The sequence below is a fragment of the Rattus norvegicus genome, chromosome X (genome assembly GCF_021556685.1).
Source record: "Rattus norvegicus strain SHRSP/BbbUtx chromosome X, alternate assembly SHRSP_T2T, whole genome shotgun sequence".
In the NCBI taxonomy this organism is placed as follows: domain Eukaryota; kingdom Metazoa; phylum Chordata; class Mammalia; order Rodentia; family Muridae; genus Rattus; species Rattus norvegicus.
In genome coordinates, this window is record NC_141554.1 from 122,533,822 (window position 1) to 122,547,189 (window position 13,368).

The following is a 13,368-nucleotide window of genomic DNA, read 5'->3' on the forward strand; positions in this document are numbered from 1 at the left end:
TTCCCAAGTAATTACATATGAGAACAGATTTACAATAGAAGTGAGGCATGATAGTATTACTTCATTTAAAAGGGCTGCATGTACTCTGGCTTCTCTTTAGATCATATAAGCCTTCTATATTTTAAAAAGACTGAACAACAAAACAAAAGAAAATTCCTAACACACATCTAGGCCCTTCTAAATTTCTCTTCAAATTTTTACTTTTATTTCCTTGACATTTATTATTATATTATTTTCTTAATTCAAATCTTCAAGCCATTCTAAAAACAGTTCTTCACACACTATAATTTTGCTACTTTGAGTTCTCACTAACATGTTAGTCCTTGTGGCTGCTGCAGATTCAAATGATTTTTGGCTGCACCCAAACACGTTCCTTAATGTAATTTAACGATTCAATGGCACATTTGATTAGACATCTGTGGTGCTGTTTTGTTAAAGGAATAGTGTGATATACAAAGAGATCCTGGTACAGATTAAACAAATGAATGCCTGCTTTTATATTTTCAAGGAAAAAAGTAGAGACTTAAAAAAAAAATCTGAGGCTGCTGCCGCAGAGAGCTCATAGGCAGCACCCCACGAGCAAACTTGAGCCTCTGGACCACGGGTAAGACCAACTTTTCTGCTGCAAGAGACCTGCCTGGTGAACTCAGGACACACAGAGGCAAAATTCCTCTAGGACCGGGCACTTCCTGTGTTTACCTGGAGTCCCAAACCCGGCCCGCAGCAGCTCTCTGCTCCCAAACCCCATGGGAGAGAGACTTCACTGCCTGGTCAGGCGGGCACTCCTGAGGCTGCAGAGCGGAAGAGACCACCAACACTGCCCACACCTGCCCACATCCCTGGCCCAAGAGGAAACTGTATACGGCCTCTGGGTTCCCGTGGGGGAGGGCCCAGGAGCAGCAGGACCCCTGCGCCTGAGACACCACCGGAACCTGAAGGGACAGACCAGATAAATAGTTCTCTGCACCCAAATCCCGTGGGAGGGAGAGCTAAACCTACAGAGAGGCAGACATGCCTGGGAAACTAGAAGAGACTGCACTCTGCACACATCTCTGACGCCAGAGGAAAACACCAAACGCCATTTGGAACCCTGGTGCACGGAGGCTCCCAGAAAGGGTGGCGCAGATCTTCCTGGTTGCTGAAACCGCTGAGAGCTCGTAGGCAGCACCCCACGAGCAAACTTGAGCCTCGGGACCACAGGTAAGAACAACTTTTCTGCTGCAAGTGACCTGCCTGGTGAACACCAGACACAGGCCCACAGGAACAGCTGAAGGCCTGTAGATAGGAAAAACTACACGCCCGAAAGCAGAACACTCTGTCCCCAAAACTGGCTGAAAGAAAACAGGAAAACAGGTCTACAGCACTCCTGACACACAGGCTTATAGGACAGTCTAGCCACTGTCAGAAATAGCAGAACAAAGTAACACTAGAGATAATCTGATGGCGAGAGGCAAGCACAGGAACCCAAGCAACAGAAACCAAGACTACATGGCACCATTGGAGCCCAATTCTCCCACCAAAGCAAACATGGAATATCCAAACAAACCAGAAAAGCAAGATCTAGTTTCAAAATCATATTTGATCATGATGCTGGAGGACTTCAAGAAAGACGTGAAGAACTCCCTTAGAAAACAAGTAGAAGCCTACAGAGAGGAATCACAAAAATCCCTGAAAGAATTCCAGGAAATCATAAATAAACAAGTAGAAGCCCATAGAGAGGAGTCACAAAAATCCCTGAAAGAAATCCAGGAAATCATAAATAAACAAGTAGAAGGCCATAGACAGGAGTCACAAAAATCCCTGAAAGAATTCTAGGAAAACACAATCAAACAGTTGAAGGAATTAAAAATGGAAATAGAAGCAATCAAGAAAGAACACATGGAAACAACCCTGGATATAGAAAACCAAAAGAAGAGACAAGGAGCTGTAGATACGAGCTTCACCAACAGAAAACAAGAGATGGAAGAGAGAATCTCAGGAGCAGAAGATTCCATAGAAATCATTGACTCAACTGTCAAAGATAATGTAAAGCGGAAAAAGCTACTGGTCCAAAACATACAGGAAATCCAGGACTCAATGAGAAGATCAAACCTAAGGATAATAGGTATAAAAGAGAGTGAAGACTCCCAGCTCAAAGGACCAGTAAATATTTCAACAAAATCATAGAAGAAAACTTCCCTAACCTAAAAAAAGAGATACCCATAGGCATACAAGAAGCCTACAGAACTCCAAATAGATTGGACCAGAAAAGAAACATCTCCCGTCACATAATAGTCAAAACACCAAACGCACAAAATAAAGAAAGAATATTAAAAGCAGTAAGGGAAAAAGGTCAAGTAACATATAAAGGCAGACCTATCAGAATCACACCAGACTTTTCGCCAGAAACTATGAAAGCCAGTAGATCCTGGACAGATATCATACAGACCTTAAGAGAACACAAATGCCAGCCCAGGTTACTGTATCCTGCAAAACTCTCAATTAACATAGATGGAGAAACCAAGATATTCCATGACAAAACCAAATATACACAATATCTTTCTACAAATCCAGCACTACAAAGGATAATAAATGGTAAAGCCCAACATAAGGAGGCAAGCTATACCCTAGAAGAAGCAAGAAACTAATCATCTTGGCAACAAAACAAAGAGAAGAAAAGCACACAAACATAACCTCACATCCAAATATGAATATAACAGGAAGCAATAATCACTATTCCTTGATATCTCTCAACGTCAATGGCCTCAACTCCCCAATAAAAAGACATAGATTAACAAACTGGATATGCAACCAGGACCCTGCATTCTGCTGCCTACAGGAAACACACCTCAGAGACAAAGACAGAAACTACCTCAGAGTGAAAGGCTGGAAAACAACTTTCCAAGCAAATGGTAAGAAGAAGCAAGCTGGAGTAGCCATTCTAATATCAAATAAAATCAATTTTCAACTAAAATTCATCAAAAAAGATAAGGAAGACACTTCATATTCATCAAAGGAAAAATCCACCAAGATGAACTCTCAATCCTAAATATCTATGCCCCAAATACAAGGGCACCTACATACGTAAAAGAAACCTTACTAAAGCTCAAAACACACATTGCACCTCACACAATAATAGTAGGAGACTTCAACACCCCACTCTCATCAATGGACAGATCATGGAAACAGAAATTAATCAGAGATGTAGACAGACTAAGAGAAGTCATGAGCCAAATGGACTTAACAGATATTTATAGAACATTCTACCCTAAAGCAAAAGGATATACCTTCTTCTCAGCTCCTCATGGTACTTTCAACAAAATTGACCATATAATTGGTCAAAAAACGGGCCTCAACAGGTACAGAAAGATAGAAATAATCCCATGCTTGCTATCAGACCACCACGGCCTAAAACTGGTCTTCAATAACAATAAGGGAAGAGTGCCCACATATACGTGGAAATTGAACAATGCTCTACTCAATGATAACCTGGTCAAGGAAGAAATAAAGAAAGAAATTAAATACTTTTTAGAATTTAATGAAAATGAAGGTACAACATACCCAAACTTATGGGACACAATGAAAGCTGTGCTAAGAGGAAAAGTCATAGGGCTGAGTGCCTGCAGAAAGAAACAGGAAACAGCATATGTCAGCAGCTTGACAGCACACCTAAAATCTCTAGAACAAAAAGAAGCAAATACACCCAGGAGGAGTAGAAGGCAGGAAATAATCAAACTCAGAGCTGAAATCAACCAAGTAGAAACAAAAAGGACCATAGAAAGAATCAACAGAACCAAAAGTTGGTTCTTTGAGAAAATCAACAAGATAGATAAACCCTTAGCCAGACTAATGAAAGGACACAGAGAGTGTATCCAAATTAACAAAATCAGAAATGAAAAGGGAGACATAACTACAGATTCAGAGGAAATTCAAAAAATCATCAGATCTCACTATAAAAGCCTATATTCAACAAAACTTGAAAATCTGCAGGAAATGGACAATTTTCTAGACAGATACCAGGTGCCGAAGTTAAATCAGGAACAGATAAACCAGTTAAACAACCCCATAACTCCTAAGGAAATAGAAGCAGTTATGGTCTCCTAACCAAAAAGAGCCCAGGTCCAGAATTCTATCAGACCTTCATAGAAGACCTCGTACCAATATTATCCAAACTGTTCCACAAAATTGAAACAGATGGAGCACTCCGAATTCCTTCTATGAAGCCATAATTACACTTGTACCCAAACCACACAAAGACCCAACAAAGAAAGAGAACTTCAGACCAATTTCCCTTATGAATATCGATGCAAAAATACTCAATAAAATTCTGGCAAACCGAATCCAAGAGCACATCAAAACAATCATCCACCATGATCAAGTAGGCTTCATCCCAGGCATGCAGGGATGGTTTAATATACAGAAAACCATCAACGTGATCCATTATATAAACAAACTGAAAGAACAAAACCACATGATCATTTCATTAGATGCTGAGAAAGCATTTGACAAAATTCAACACCCCTTCATGATAAAAGTCCTGGAAAGAATAGGAATTCAAGGCCCATACCTAAACATAGTAAAAGCCATATACAGCAAACCAGTTGCTAACATTAAACTAAATGGAGAGAAACTTGAAGAAATCCCACTAAAATCAGGGACTAGACAAGGCTGCCCACTCTCTCCCTACTTATTCAATATAGTTCTTGAAGTTCTAGCCAGAGCAATCAGACAACAAAAGGAGGTCAAGGGGATACAGATCGGAAAAGAAGAAGTCAAAATATCACTATTTGCAGATGATATGATAGTATATTTAAGTGATCCCAAAAGTTCCACCAGAGAACTACTAAAGCTGATAAACAACTTCAGCAAAGTGGCTGGGTATAAAATTAACTCAAAGAAATCAGTAGCCTTCCTCTACACAAAAGAGAAACAAGCCGAGAAAGAAATTAGGGAAACGACACCCTTCATAATAGACCCAAATAATATAAAGTACCTTGGTGTGACTTTAACCAAGCAAGTAAAAGATCTGTACAATAAGAACTTCAAGACTCGGAAGAAAGAAATTGAAGAAGTCCTCAGAAGATGGAAAGATTTCCCATGCTCATGGACGGACAGGATTAATATAGTAAAAATGGCCATTTTACCAAAAGCGATCTAGAGATTCAATGCAATACCCATCAAAATTCTAATCCAATTCTTCATAGAGTTATACAGAACAATTTGCAAATTAATCTAGAATAACAAAAAACCCAGGATAGCTAAAACTATCCTCAACAATAAAAGGACTTCAGGGGGAATCACTATCGCTGAACTCAAGCAGTATTACAGAGCAATTGTGATTTAAAAAAAACTGTATGGTATTGGTACAGAGACAGGCAGATAGACCAGTGAAATAGAATTGAAGACCCAGAAATGAAACCACACACCTATCTATGGTCACTTGATTTTTGACAAAGGAGCCAAAACCATCCAATGGAAAAAAGATAGCATTTTCAGCAAATGGTGATGGTACAACTGGAGGTCAACATGTAGAAGAATGCAGATTGATCCATGCTTATCACCCTGTACAAAGCTTAAGTCCAAGTGGATCAAGGACCTCCACATCAAACCAGACACACTCAAACTAATAGAAGAAAAACTAGGGAAGCATCTGGAACACATGGGCACTGGAAAAAATTTCCTGAACAAAACACCAATGGCTTATGCTCTAAGATCAAGAATCGACAAATGGGATCTCATAAAACTGCAAAGTTTCTGTAAGGCAAAGGACACTGTGGTTAGGACAAAACGGCAACCAACAGATTGGGAAAAGATCTTTACCAATCCTACAACAGATAGAGACCTTATATCCAAAATATACAAAGAACTCAAGTTAGACCGCAGGGAGACAAATAACCCTATTTAAAAATGGGGTTCAGAGCTAAACAAAGAATTCACAGCTGGGGAATGCCAAATGGCTGAGAAACACCTAAAGAAATGTTCAACATCTTTAGTCATAAGGGAAATGCAAATCAAAACAACCCTGAGATTTCACTTCACACCAGTGAGAATGGCTAAGATCAAAAACTCAGGTGTCAGCAGATGCTGGCGAGGATGCGGAGAAAGAGGAACACTCCTCCATTGTTGGTGGGATTGCAGACTGGTACAACCATTCTGAAAATCAGTCTGGAGGTTCCTTAGAAAATTGAACATTGAACTGCCTGAGGATCCAGCTATACCTCTCTTGGGCATATACCCAAAAGATGCCCCAACATATAAAAAAGACACGAGCTCCACTATGTTCGTCGCAGTCTTATTTATAATAGCCAGAAGCTGGAAAGAACCCAGATGCCTTTCAACAGAGGAATGGATACAGAAAATGTGGTACATCTACACAATGGAATATTACTCAGCTATCAAAAACAATGACTTTATGAAATTCGTAGGCAAATGGTCGGAACTGGAAAATATCATCCTGAGTGAGGTAATCCAATCACAGAAAAACACACATGATATGCACTCATTGATAAGTGGCTATTAGCCCAAATGCTTGAATTACCCTAGATGCCTAGAAGAAATGAAACTCAAGACCGATGATCAAAATGTGAATGCTTCACTCCTTCTTTAGAAGGGGAACAAGAATACCCTTGGCAGGGAATAGAGAGGCAAAGATTAAAACAGAGACATAAGGTACACCCATTCAGAGCCTGCCCCACATGTGGCCCATGCATATACAGCCATCCAATTAGACAAGATGGATGAAGCAAAGAAGTGCAGGCCGACAGGAGCTGGATGTAGATCTCTCCCGAGAGACACAGCCAGAATACAGCAAACACAGAGGCATATGCCAGCAGCAAACCATTGAATTGAGAATAGGACTCCCGTTGATGGAATCAGAGAAAGAACTGGAAAAGCTTGAAGGGGCTCGAGACCCAATATGTACAACAATGCCAAGCAACCAGAGCTTCCAGGGACTAAGCCACTACCTAAAGACTATACATGGACTGACCCTGGACTCTGACCCCATAGGTAGCAATGAATATCCTAGTAAGAGCACCAGTGGAAGGGGAAGTCCTGGGTCCTGCTAAGACTGAACCCCAGTGAACTAGACAGTTGGGGGGAGGGGGGTAAGGGGGGAGGATGGGGAGGGGAACGCCCATAAAGAAGGCGAGGGAGGAGGGGGATGTTTGCCCGGAAACCGGGAAAGGGAATAACACTCGAAATGTATATAAGAAATACTCAAGTTAATAAAAAAAAATCTGAAAATTTCAACTATCACTCAACCACACAATAGAAATAATACACCTCCTCAGTGAGAAATCCCTTCACACACTTAGAGATAAAGTAATCTCTTTACTAAAGAAAGCTCCTGGTTGACTGTGGCTAATGTCCAAATTGATGCTCAAAAGATTTCACTGGATGATAAACCCCTTAGGCTTATGTATTTTATATCTGCTACTGTCATTCTTAAATGTCTTTTTGGGTTCCAACCCCAGGTTGCACTCGAACAACTAGAGACAAGATACTCTAAGTCTGGCCATTTAGGCAGATATACACTACAAGAATTTCAATATTGCCAGAATTATTTTAAGTATCCCAGTGTTGTTCTTTTTCAAATAACTGTTACTGGGGAAATCATCTTACTCACCAGGCAGAATTGTATTTTCCTGGTAAGAGAACAAAGGGTTACTGGCAGACCTGGACTTATTGAATCATGGTTTACCCAATGCTGCCTGCCTGCCCCGGGTGCCTGGTAGAGGTATATCTTTCTAATGGCTAGTTTTATGTAGGTGCTATCTCTTTTGTAATGAAAATCAAAGCCTAGTGGCTGATCAAAACTTATCAATTTAAATGAGTAAACATTTAAATCCCTGCATCCTAAATTGTATAAATGTCTAACATGCCTGGTAAGCATGCTACTTATCTTTGGGGTTTTTTGGAGACAGTGCTCCCATAGATAAATTCCACTTGTGTGACTTAATGTTTCCTGAGCAAATCTATTAGTAGCCCTTTATAATACTAATTCTATCACTTCAGTTTCTTCTACATCATCCACACCACACATTAAATTCTACTTAGTGCTTTCTAGTGTGTCCAAAACCCAGCCCAAAGATGAGTTCAACCAACTTGAAAAATGGAAGCATATGCAATCGAGCAAGTAAATATTGGAGCAGAAGATGTAGCACGCATTTCTAGCCAGAATTCCTGCATAAGCACAGGACACATTAGAAGACAAAAGTTAAAGAACCTTTGGATAAGATCAAAGAGATAATTAAAGTATATATAAAACAACTAAAGGGCAAATCCAATTATAGACAAATGATCTAAAGATGTAAAAATGATGGATAAATATATTAAGCAATTTTCATCATTCTTGGCTGGGATCAGCTGGGATCAATAAATATATCAAACACTATTAAACATTTTTAGCCATTAGAGGAATGCAAGTTAAATGGTTATAGGCCCAAGAGAAATCTAAATCAAGATACTCTAAAGAGTTATTTATGTCTCTCAATCTATCAGACTATTGAAACAACAGAATCCCCCAATAAAAATTTCTCCACGAATCTCATTTGACTGTTGAAGACTTGTGGCTAGATCTAGCTTTGGGCACAAGATGTGACCCCAAGTTCAATAACAAAACTACCTTACCCTACTCAGGATAGCAAACAGGAAAACAAAGGACAGCAAGTGTTGGCAAGGATGGGGCTGGGATGAGGACAGGAACTCAAATAGTCCCAACTCTCCAGAAGTCACTGTAGATACTCTTCAAAAACTAAAGATGGATCTTTCTTTAAAGACCCAACTATAGCACTCCCTGGTACATACCAAAGGCAATCTATGTTACATAGCACAGAAAGGAATGTTCATCCATTTGTACTATTCACAGTAGCCACGGTAGGGAATCAGCACATGTGTCCATCCACAGATGAACAGATAAAGAAAGCAATGAAACTGTCATTTGCAGGAAAATGAATGATACTGGAGAATATTGTGCAAAGTGAAACAAGTCAAAGAAATACAAATATTCATTTCCTATTATATGTGGAACGTGAAACTGAAAAATATTGTACTTACTATGCATATATAAAGAAAAGAAAATTATTTATTTATCTTGTAGTATATATTCTTAACATTTATGTTCTCTCTCTCTATATATATATACAGATATATATGTATATATATATATTCCTGTGAATTCCAAGTATCCTATTCAGCAACCTAGTATTAAATGGGTTTATACTATAGACAAGCTTATTATTATTATTATTCATAATAATTAACTCTACAGAGAAGATAGATGACAAGTTTTTCAAACTAAAAAAATTAAATGAATGAAAATCTTGATCTAAGTCCATTTGTAATTTGAGGAATGGCTATAAAATATTGTAGTGATATGATGTCATAGGGACAAAGAACTATTTAATTTTTTTATTCAAAAGACTTGTGCTGTGTGTGTTTTACAGAAATGTGTGTGTGTGTGTTACATGGATGTATATATATATATATATGTACTGTATACATGCCTAGTTCCTGCTGAGGTCAGAAGAGATCCCCTGGAATGGTAGTTACATTGGTTGTTAGGTGTCATGTACGTGCTGAGATTCGAACCTGAGGCATCTGGAAGAGCAGCTGGGGCTCTTGACAAGTAAGCCATTTCTCCAGCGCTTTACTTTTAAGTTCTAGTGATAAATATAAAGACAGCTTATTAAAGAAGAGAAAGGGAGTGTGGTAGAAGCCTGGGACAGGTGGTAGCCTCAAAAGCCCTAATGTAATATCTTTAAAGTATGTGATTAAAAACAGGCAATTTCCCTTTACCTTCCCAACATATAAAGATAGTTTTTTAACTTTATACATAATTTTATCTATTCTGATTTATGGGCTTAATCATCAGTAGTTTATGTTCATTTCAGTGTTCTCTTTCCTATAACAACAAAGAAAATGATACAGCAATAACAAAATTGCCAGATCCCATAAAATATAATACTAATTATAACCCTAAGACAAAAGCAATAATCTTAAAGGATGATGAAATTAGACAGAAGGTTGATTTTCTTGTATTGAGCCTCAGGCTCTGTTACACAAAGGTGGATTCTAACTAACATAAAAGTGAGTTCATTCTATTTAAAGCTATCATTCATAAATTCTTTCTGGATCCCACTTTACCAATTCACATTTTCCTAGCCACCATCCTTTATTCACACACATGATTAAGAATTAAAAGCAATGTTTCTTTTCAAAGCTCCAACTTGATTAGTGCTTCAGTTATTTGAGCTATAATCTCAATGCTTCATTAAAAACATGAAGCCCCTGAGATCTCTCACTGGATCACCAACCAGGCAGCATACACCAGCTGAGATGTGGCTCCCAGCACATATACAGCAGAGGACTCCCGGGTCTGGGTTCAGTCAGAGAAGATGCATCTAACCCTAAGGAGACTGGAGGCCCCAGGAAGTTTAGAAGTATGGTGGGGTAGGTGAGGTGGGAACATCCTTGTGGAGACTGGGAACGGGGTATGAGGAAGAGGTATGGGATGTGGCATGGACCTGGAGGGGAATAAATTCTGGGGTGTAAAAATAAATAAATTAAAAACATGAAGTCTGTTTCTGCCAAAACATTTTGACTCAGCACTCAGTTTTTAAAACATAGGATCATCTTAATAAGAAATTACCCCAAATAGTTTCCCTCCGCAAAAAACCCTCCTATGTGAAATAGTCATAGTATCTTGAAACTTGAAGTTCTAAGTAGAAAAGTTCCCCAGGAATATTGTATTTCACTTTCACTTGCTGAGAAGGGAGAAATAGTTTAAAGCTAAATAGTGGCTCAACTAAGAAATAAAATGCACCAGAAAAAATAAAGATCCTGGGACTAACAATCCTCCAATTTTCTAAAACATAGTTCAAAAAACATGAGAGAGGAGATTCCCACCATAAAAGCACACAGACACATTGCAGTAAGCAAGAGAAATTATCAACAAAGTAGATTGGTCAGAAAAATTTGCATCTACTAGAAGTTCACAGGCAAGGAAATCTGAAAAGTAGCTGGAGAACGAACTGTAGCACAAGTAAATAGTAATCTGAAGCCTCCTCAGTACATAGAGGGCAGCTTGTCTGCTAAAGCTATTAAGAATGAATAACATAGTCTTGAAAAGAATATTAACTGTTCACGGTAATGAAGGTTACGAGCCTTAGTTACAGCAAGTATTTCAAATGCATTAAGGAAATAACTTCTGAATGATTGCAAATGTTCAAATATATAAAATCACTATGATTACCTCTCTAAATAAAACTGTTTTTAAATAGTTATCTTGAAAATTTCTTCTGTATTAGTCTTATAGGAAAATGCTAACATTAAATATAGTCAGGTGTGGTGGTTCCTGCTTTTAATCCTAGCACTTAGGAGGCAGAGGTAAATCTCTGTTGCATGTGAGGATAGCCTAGCCTGGTCTAAACTGAGTCTTAGAAGTCAGCCAGGGATACATAGTGAGACCCTGCCTCAAAAATGTATGTACATATAAAATATATACACATTATCTCTCTGTGTCTCTGTCTCTCTCTCACATACACATATATATTTATATACTTTTAGTCTGTCTTGTCTGTTTCTCTCTCTTACACACACACACATACACACACACACACACGTACACACACACACACACACACACACACACACACTAAATTTGCCATCTTCTTTCAGGTAAAGTAATTGATCAAAATAGCTGAAGTTATAAACACGAACCTTTTGTTATATAATAGGTCAATATGCTTATTTTTCACTACTATCTCTGCAGAAATCATAGTACTTTCCCTAGTTGGTTCTGAACTGCGTATGTATTGCTAAGCTTAGTGGCAAGTGATGTAAAAGGGTCTACAAACATAAAATGTAAGGGCTACTACAAAATTAATCCTTGAACTTGTGACATTATGAAAATACATTCAATACAATCCCAGTTTACTTGAAGCTGTCTCATGGTGTTTGTAACAAGAAGTTAGGAGAAAATAGTTAATACTATGGGATTTGCATAATCAGATTAAAATGAAATTTAGTACACAAATTCAGTAATGTTGGCAAACAGTCCCATGAGAGGTTAATAAACTTCATTTAGACTATTCCGTAGTAATGACAAGTCAATAATATACTTCCATATTGTCATAAAACCTTTAAAATAGCAATAACTTAAACTTAACAAGTAATTATGATAGTCATTTGAGTACTCTAAAATGGTAAGAAATATATTAAAATGGTTCAATAGTATAATTAAATGAGCATTTGCAGACTTACAGAAAGTTTCTCATATTTAAAATGTTCTTTTAATATACTTAAATTTTTATTATAATTTGAATGTACACATATATTACTTATATAAGTTTACTTGTACATTGTAATGTTTATATATGTATATGTATGCTGTGTAATAATTAGAGTAATTATTATGATCTTAAATATTCATAATTTCTTCATTGTACCAAGATTTAACATACTTTTATAACTATTTTGAAATATATGAAACATTAGAAATAGTCACTGTGCTGTGCTATACTAGAACACCAGAATACTCCTATGTAGCTCTATTTCTGTACCTACTAACAAGTTTCTCCATAAACCTCCTCTAACTTTACATTCTCTGCAGTCTGGTAACCACTATTTTCCTCATATGAGTGTGAATACATTTTTCTATGTGTGACTAATTTCATTCAATATAATATACCCCAAGCTTATACTTGTTAACTATAAATGATAGTAATGCATTCTTTTCATCATTCCATTGTGTACTTATATCACATCTTCATTATTGATTAACTTGTTGATAAGAGGCATCTTATTAATAAAGAAATTAGGTAAATGTTTTTCCAAAATTTAGTAGTTTAAAGAAGAGTTCATGTTCAAAAGCCTTAAGACACCAAGGAGCAAATTACCAATATTAAAGGTGACAGTATAGGAGAATATATTATCTATCAAATAATGAACTAGAAAATAGACAACATTTCACTATCACTATAATTTTAATCACAAAAGCAGGCTCCAGGAACTATAGAAATTTTGTTGTTCCTGTATAAACCGGAGATTATTTAGTTCAGAGTTTCCTGAACTAAAATTAAGGGTCTTGACTAAAATAAAACAATATCTGCAGGAACAGAGAAACTGTTCTGCAGTTCATTGATTAGTTGATAAAGAGCTAACCACTCTTCAGGGTGATATGTCCTAAGGACTAAAGATTCTTGTCTTTGCAAGTTTGCACTTAACTGCTAGTTATTAAGATCGCATCCCCATATTCAAAGAAGAAAAAAATGCTGAGCTTGTTTAAACAGAATTCTAGAAGCTCAAATTACTTTTCTATGCAATTCTATAAAAGAAGTCTACTGTATAAAATTAAGTCAAGTGTACAAAATCAATTAAACAAATCTA

At 37.4% G+C, this 13,368-nt stretch overlaps 1 protein-coding gene across 11 annotated transcripts in view; it reads right to left on the reverse strand.

Annotated features, from left to right (window-relative positions):
- Positions 1-13,368, reverse strand: part of Klhl13 (kelch-like family member 13) — a 157,259-nt gene that overhangs the window by 18,123 nt on the left and 125,768 nt on the right.